The sequence below is a fragment of the Zingiber officinale genome, chromosome 4B (assembly GCF_018446385.1).
Source record: "Zingiber officinale cultivar Zhangliang chromosome 4B, Zo_v1.1, whole genome shotgun sequence".
Taxonomy (NCBI): Eukaryota; Viridiplantae; Streptophyta; class Magnoliopsida; order Zingiberales; family Zingiberaceae; genus Zingiber; species Zingiber officinale.
In genome coordinates this window covers 106,495,219-106,503,364 of record NC_055993.1, presented here as the reverse complement: position 1 = coordinate 106,503,364, position 8,146 = coordinate 106,495,219, and positions in this window count along the sequence as shown.

The following is an 8,146-nucleotide window of genomic DNA, read 5'->3' as shown; positions in this document are numbered from 1 at the left end:
TCCTCCTCCTTCTTCTTCTCCAAGTAGTATCCGGCCACCACAAGAGCTCCAAGCAAATAGAGAAGGTTCGGCCACCACCAAGAGGAAGAGAGGAAGAGAGGTTGGCCGGCCACAACACCAAGGAAAAGAGGGAGAGAAATAATAGAGGTTGTTCACCATGAAGCCTTCTCTACCCCCTCTTTTATAATCCTTGGTCTTGGCAAATAAGGAAATTTAATTAAAAACTTCCTTAATTCTTTTTCCATGAAAAGGAAAATTTTATTTAATTAAAAATAATTTTCCTTTCCTCAATTTACATGGCCGGCCACACCAAAGCTACAAACAAGGAGAGTTTTAATTAATTAAAACTTCCTAATTTGTCTCCAGAAATTTATAAAATTTCTCCAATAATTTAATCCCTTCATGATTGGTTTATAAAAAGAAAATTTAATAAATTAAAATCTTTCTTTTAAACATGTGGATAAAAAGAAAGTTATCTCTATAAATTAAAATCTCTTTTAATCTACAAATAAGGAAAGATATCAAATCTTTTCTTAATCTTTTGTAGAAACTTATAAAAGAGAATATTTAATTTTAAACTCTCTTTAAATCATGAACATAATTAAAAGGAAAGTTTTCTTAAAATTTAAAATCCTCCTTTAATCAACAAATAAGGAAAGATTTCAAATTTTAAACTCTCTTTAAACATGTAGATGATTTACAAATAAAGAAAGTTTTACCAAAATTAAAACCATCCTTTTAAACTACAAATAAGGAAAGAGATTAATCTCTTCTCTTAATCTTTGTAGAAAGCTATAAAAGGAAATTTTTAATTTTTTAAACTCTCTTTTAAAATCATGATATCCACATAAGAAATAATTTTAATAAAAATCCTTTTAAATATTCTAGTGGCCGGCCACCTAAGCTTGGGACCCATGCTTTGGCCGGCCACCTTCATGGCTCATCCACTTGGACTTGGCCGGCCCTAGCTTGGGTTCCAAGCTAGCTTGGCCGGCCCCATTGGATGGGTAAGAAGGTGGGTATGCGGTGGGTATAAATCTCAATATACTAGAGGCTACGATAGGGACCGAGAGGAGGAATTGGTTTTGGTCTCCCGATGAAATTAAGCATCCCGTGTTCGCCCCGAACACACAACTTAATTTCATCAATAATAATTCATTCCACTAAAGAACTATTATTGAACTACCGCACCAATCCCAAATTACATTTTGGGCTCCTTTTTATTATGAGCATGTTAGTCTCCCTGTGTTTAAGATATCGAATGTCCACTAATTAAGTGAGTTACTGATAACTCATTTAATTAATATCTAGGTCCAAGAGTAGTACCACTCAACCTTATCGTCATGTCGGACTAAGTCCACCTGCAGGGTTTAACATGACAATCCTTATGAGCTCCTCTTGGGGACATTATCAACCTAGTATCTCTAGGACACAGTTTCCTTCTATAATCAACAACACACACTATAAGTGATACCATTTCCCAACTTATCGGGTTTATTGATTCATCGAACTAAATCTCACCCATTGATAAATTAAAGAAATAAATATCAAACATATGTGCTTGTTATTATATTAGGATTAAGAGCACACACTTCCATAATAACTGAGGTCTTTGTTTCTTTATAAAGTCAGTATAAAAGAAACGACCTCTAATGGTCCTACTCAATACACTCTAAGTGTACTAGTGTAATTATATAGTTAAGATAAACTAATACCTAATTACACTACGACCTTCCAATGGTTTGTTCCTTTCCATTATGGTCATGAGCTACTGTTTATAATTTATAAGGTGCTGATAACATGATCCTCTGTGTGTGACACCACACACCATGTTATCTACAATATAAATTAATTGAACAACTACATTTATCATAAATATAGATATTTGACCAATGTGATTCTTATTTCTAGATAAATGTTTATACCAAAAGCTAGGCTTTTAGTATACACTCTAACAAGAAGTATGGGCTAGAGCAATGACGGATTACTTACTGAAGACAAGAAAGGGGATCGTCCTGAAATGGCGAGCACGAGGAGTGGTTGAAGACAGCAACGGGGAAAGAACTCTAGAGAAGGAAGAAGGAAGGACGAGGTTTAAAGATGGAGACGAAAGGTTTAGGGTTTGAGAAACGCAAGATGGTCGTCAGATTAAGATGGTGGTAGCTCAGCAGACGCTGAGGATCGCAATAGAAAGGCAAAAGGCCTATGTGACGTGGTGATCAGAAAAGGCATGTGTCAGGTCATCATAGAAAAAGAGGGGCATTTATATCAGACGTGACGAATCGGATCGCGATGGGGTTGGTAGTGCCTCGAACATTCTCTCACCCGAAGGAGAGCCAATCACCAGTTTAGAAACCTCGAAAGAAAACGTGATCGAATGGGCATAATAAAATAAAAAGGACTGAACTTTTTTGACCATACCCAGGCTAAAGACAAGAATATTTTAAGAGTAAAAAGTTTAGAAGAGTGACAAATGTTAATCTGTCCGTGCAGAACATGACTTAGTATTTATTGAAAATATTTTTATTAACAAGGGCAACTGTGGTTATGTTAGATAAATATTGTGGTTATAATATCAAACTATACTAATAGTTAAGATAACCTTAGCTATGATAAATGATATATAGGATACGTTAAGAAATGATGCACACAACAACACATTGTAAATGATAGAGGGATTCAGTAAGAGCCTTTGATTAGATTCAAAAATTTGTCTTTACACTCAGAATCTCAGCAAATACATAGCGTCACATTTCCTCAAGAACAGCAAACCTCAAATAGATAACAAATATTACAAGCATAAACTCTTAGGGCACTCAGAGAATTTTAGTCCCACTAGATTCAAACTTACCATGGAGCAGAGATGGAAACAGCCCACTTCGTCCGAGCTTGTCAAGGCATATACGAGGCAATATTTTGCCCGGGACGAAGAAAGCAACAAAAAACAAAAGCTCAAGGGCAACGAGACGGGGAAACATTGATTCATTCCATGATGGAAAAGTAAATGTGAAAACCACTTCCCCTCTCAAGCCGTACGAGCTCAACAAGTGAAGCAACCAATTTTAGCCCAAGGGTGCCATGTGCTGTGCCCTTCACACAACACCCCTGGGTCATTTGGCTGCCCCTCTATAAGTAGAAAAAATTTCTCTGAAGATTCTTGGGTCCTTCAGAGCACCTGCATTTTTGGATAGAAGATTTGAACTGTGAAGTTTCCTCTCTTAAGACGATCCCTTGAACCTCTGAGGTAGCCGAAGCAAAAATCCCGATAAACTCATATATATATCTCACCTGGTCCAACAAAAGTTGCCTCCAAAAAGTAGGATCCACGACCATGGCCTTAGCAACAAAAAGTGGTAAGGAAGAAAAAGAACTGAGAGAGGTTGTGGGTGAAGAGAAGGTTGTAGCCCTATTTAAAGGAGAAAAAGGCTTACAGTATGGCCACACTTAATCTATTAAGATAGTGGTACACAAAATCTGTGAGGTCATTTCAAAATCTAGAGCAGAGTCACGGGTAGGAAAAGACAAGATCATACTTATGTCTAGTCAGTCGTCTACACCTCCTTCGACTAGACTTGAAGGGAAGGTTAGTGATATGAGTTAGGTTTTGTGGGTCTTCAGATGAGGAAAGAAAAGGAAGAAAGAGTCAAAGGAGGAAGGCCAAGGACGGTCGAAACATACTTTCAGAACAAAGGTAGGCCAATATCGGTCGATACATGCCTGCCGAATGAAGGTAGGCCAATATCGGTCGATATATGCTTGCCGAACGAAGGTAGGCCAATATCGGTCGATACATGCTTGTCGTATGAAGGTAAGTTAATAACGACCGATGCACACTCCAAAGCAAAGATAGACAAATATCGGTCGATATATGCCTGCCGAAACGAAGGTAGGCCAATATCGGTCGATACATGCCTGCCGAACGAAGATAGGCCAATATCGATCGATACATGCTTGCCGTATGAAGGTAAGCCAATAACGACCGCTACATACTCCGAAGCAAAGATAGACTAATATCGGTCGATACATGCTTGCCGAACGAAGGTAGGCCAATATCGATCGATACATGCTTGCCGTATGAAGGTAAGTTAATAACGACCGATGCACACTCCAAAGCAAAGATAGACCAATATCGGTCGATACATGCCTGCCGAACAAAGGTAGGCCAATATCGATCGATACATGCTTGCCGTATGAAGGTAAGTCAATAACGACCGCTACATACTCCGAAGCAAAGATAGACCAATATCGGTCGATACATGCTTGCCGAATGAAGGTAAGTTAATAACGACCGATGCACACTCCAAAGCAAAGATAGACAAATATCGGTCGATATATGCCTGCCGAAGCGAAGGTAGGCCAATATCGGTCGATACATGCCTACCGAACGAAGATAGGCCAATATCGATCGATACATGCTTGCCGTATGAAGGTAAGTCAATAACGACCGCTACATACTCCGAAGCAAAGATAGACCAATATCAGTCAAGAGTGTTCTTTCGGGCAAAGAACCCGCACAGTTCCTTCAATGAATACCTTAGAAACATGTTGAATAAAATGTTATTTTTTAAACATAACAAAGATACAAATAGAAGTCATATGAAGAAGAATCATACATGAATATACCGAATAAAATAATTCATGATAGAGAATATATATTTTGGCGGGAAATATGCTTTCAGCTTGTCTTGCAGGCGCTAAACGACAAAGAAGGTACATCTGGGGTACAAAAAAGATTCCTTAAAAATCATCTTCCCCAAGTACGCAGCTGATGTCATAACGAACTCTAACAAACCGGGGTCCACTTCATGACTACGGAGGTTATATGAAGTGGTATAAAAGGGGGAATCCTCTCCGTTGGCAAGGTAAGTTGAGATCCCTAATTTTCTGGCTACTGTTCATTTTCTTTCTTCTTCCTTCCTCGACATCAAGGGAGATCACTAACTTGAGCGTCGGAGGGCCTAGCCAGGGATTCCCACCCCGGTCTTAGGTCACTGACGATAGTGTTGGATGGTCTCTTGTGCGCAGGGAGCTTCAGGAGCTTGAGAGTTCGATTTTCTCCTATTTGTACGGGGATTTCTTCCTACTTAGCAGATTTCCTCCGGTGATTCTAGTTTTCTTCCGACCCGCTTTGGGTTTCTCGGGTCGAGGTTTCACCGGCCTTATTCCTCGTCATTGCAGTGGGTTTCTTTCTTCCGGATCTCCTTCACGGTCAGCTTCTCAGACAGGATCAACATGCATGGCTTTAACTGAAATTACCGCTAAACATCATTACTTCCGGCCGGAAGGTTTATAGTCGCTGGTCCGACTCTCGATATTTAACGTCGGAGCTAGACGGTCTTCCGGCCGGAGGGTTTATAGTAGTCGGCGCGACTCTCAATTTTTAACGTCGGAGCTCGACGGTCTTCCGCTCGGAGGGTTTATAGTCGCCGGCTAGACTCTCGATTTTTAACGTCGGAGCTCGACGGTCTTCCGCTCGGAGGGTTTATAGTCGCCGGCCCGACTCTCAATTTTTAACGTTGGAGCTCGATGGTCTTCCGCTCGGAGGGTTTATAGTCGTCGGCTCGACTCTCGATTTTTAACGTCGGAGCTCGACGGTCTTCCGCTCAGAGGGTTTATAGTTGCCGGCTCGACTCTCGATATTTAACGTCGGAGCTAGACGGTCTTCCGGCCGGAGGGTTTATAGTAGTCGGCGCGACTCTCAATTTTTAACGTCGGAGCTCGACGGTCTTCCGCTCGGAGGGTTTATAGTCGCCGGCTAGACTCTCGATTTTTAACGTCGGAGCTCGACGGTCTTCTGCTCGGAGGGTTTATAGTCGCCGGCTCGACTCTCGATTTTTAACGTCGGAGCTCGACGGACTTCCGCTCGGAGGGTTTATAGTCGCCGGCTCGACTCTTGATATTTAACGTCGGAGCTCGACGGTCTTCCTCTCGGAGGGTTTATAGTCGCCGGCTCGACTCTCGATTTTTAACGTCGGAACTCGATGGTCTTCCGCTCGGAGGGTTTATAGTCGCCGGCTCGACTCTTGATTTTTAACGTCGGAGCTCGACGGTCTTCCGCTGAGAGGGTTTATAGTCGCCGGCTCGACTCTTGATTTTTAACGTCGGAGCTCGACGGTCTTCCGCTCGGAGGGTTTATAGTCGCCGGCTCGACTCTCGATTTTTAACGTCGGAGCTCGACGGTCTTCCGCTCGGAGGGTTTATAGTCGCCGGCTCGACTCTCGATATTTAACGTCGGAGCTCGACGGTCTTCCGCTTGGAGGGTTTATAGTCGCCGGCTCGACTCTCGATTTTTAACGTCGGAGCTCGACGGTCTTCCGCTCGGAGGGTTTATAGTCGCCGGCTCGACTCTTGATTTTTAACGTCGGAGCTAGACGGTCTTCCGCTCGGAGGGTTTATAGTCGCCGGCTCGACTCTCGATTTTTAACGTCGGAGCTCGACGGTCTTCCGCTCGGAGGGTTTATAGTCACCGGCTCGACTCTCAATTTTTAACGTCAGAGCTCAACGGTCTTCCGCTCGGAGGGTTTATAGTGGCCGGCTCGACTCTCGATTTTTAACGTCGGAGCTCGACGGTCTTCAGCTCGGAGGGTTTATAGTCGCCGGCTTGACTCTCGATTTTTAACGTCAGAGCTCGATGGTCTTCCGCTTGGAGGGTTTATAGTCGCCGGCTCGACTCTCGATTTTTAACGTCAGAGCTCGACGGTCTTCCGCTCGGAGGGTTTATAGTCGCCGGCTTGACTCTCGATTTTTAACGTCAGAGCTCGATGGTCTTCCGCTCGGAGGGTTTATAGTCGCCGGCTCGACTCTCGATTTTTAACGTCGGAGCTCGACGGTCTTCTGCTCGGAGGGTTTATAGTCACCGGTCCGACTCTCGATTTTTAAAGTCGGAGCTCGACGGTCTTCCGCTCGGAGGGTTTATAGTCGCCGGTTCGACTCTCGATTTTTAACGTCGGAGCTCGACGGTCTTCCGCTTGGAGGGTTTATAGTCGCCAGTCCGACTCTCGATTTTTAACATCGGAGCTCGACGGTCTTCCGCTCGGAGGGTTTATAGTCGCCGGCTCGACTCTCGATTTTTAACGTCAGAGCTCGACGGTCTTTCGCTAGGAGGGTTTATAGTCGCCGGCTCGACTCTCGATTTTTATCGTCGGAGCTCGACGGTCTTCCGCTCGGAGGGTATATAGTCGCCGGCTCGACTCTCGATTTTTAACGTCGGAGCTCGACGGTCTTTCGGCCGAAGGGTTTATAGTTGCCGGCTCGACGGTCTTCGCAATCGAGCATTTGGCTCGGATAATATATATTCCCGGCCGAATGGCGCGGGGTCTTCATAATGCAAGATTGTAGCTACCCGCTCGGTCCGCCAAAATCATGCCTTTGCTTTGTTCTAATAGCTTTTATTCCTGCATTTCAATTATACAGCCGAACGGAAAGAATATAACATATATTACATTTGGCACACCTTTCGCCCCGCCCGGTGCGCTTCCCCTTGAATGCCGATCTGATCGTTATCTCGGCCCCTTGGTGTGATGTTCTCTGGTCGAAACTCGGCTTCCGCTCGGCCTCCTGACTCTGACGTCACTTGTTGCTCCATCTGCTCGGCTTGCGCCTTCTGTTTCTGTTGCTCCACAAGCTTAGCCGCTCTTGCCTCGATCAGAGCGTCGATCTCCTCCGTGGAGAGCATCACCGTATGCGGTCGTCCAGCTTCGTCCATTGCTTCTGCTCGGATGTAGGTGCGTTCCCACAGACGGCGCCAATTTGATCCTGTCCGAACGCTGAATCAATGGACGCTGGGCACGTGGCACTCTCCGAACTGATGATGTGGATCTCTGACCGGCCGTATGGAGCTCCGGCGAACCTGCAAGGAAGTTGGGCCGGGAAGGGGTTCCCGGCGACGATCCTCCGACGCTCAAGTCAGGCAAGAGGAAACTAAGAGGTGGCTTCGAATGTATCAGATCGCTTCTCTCCAGCGAAGGGTGAGGACCCTTTATATAGAGTTGTGAAGAGGTTCAGGCACACATACCGAGGCGAATACGTGTCCTCTCACCATATCTCAGTATGGGCTTGTCAGAAGAGCTTACCTGACGCCATACTGCTACAGTCCGAGCACCTCTCTGATCGGACAGTAGAACCTTCTGTCATAAACTTCTGCGTA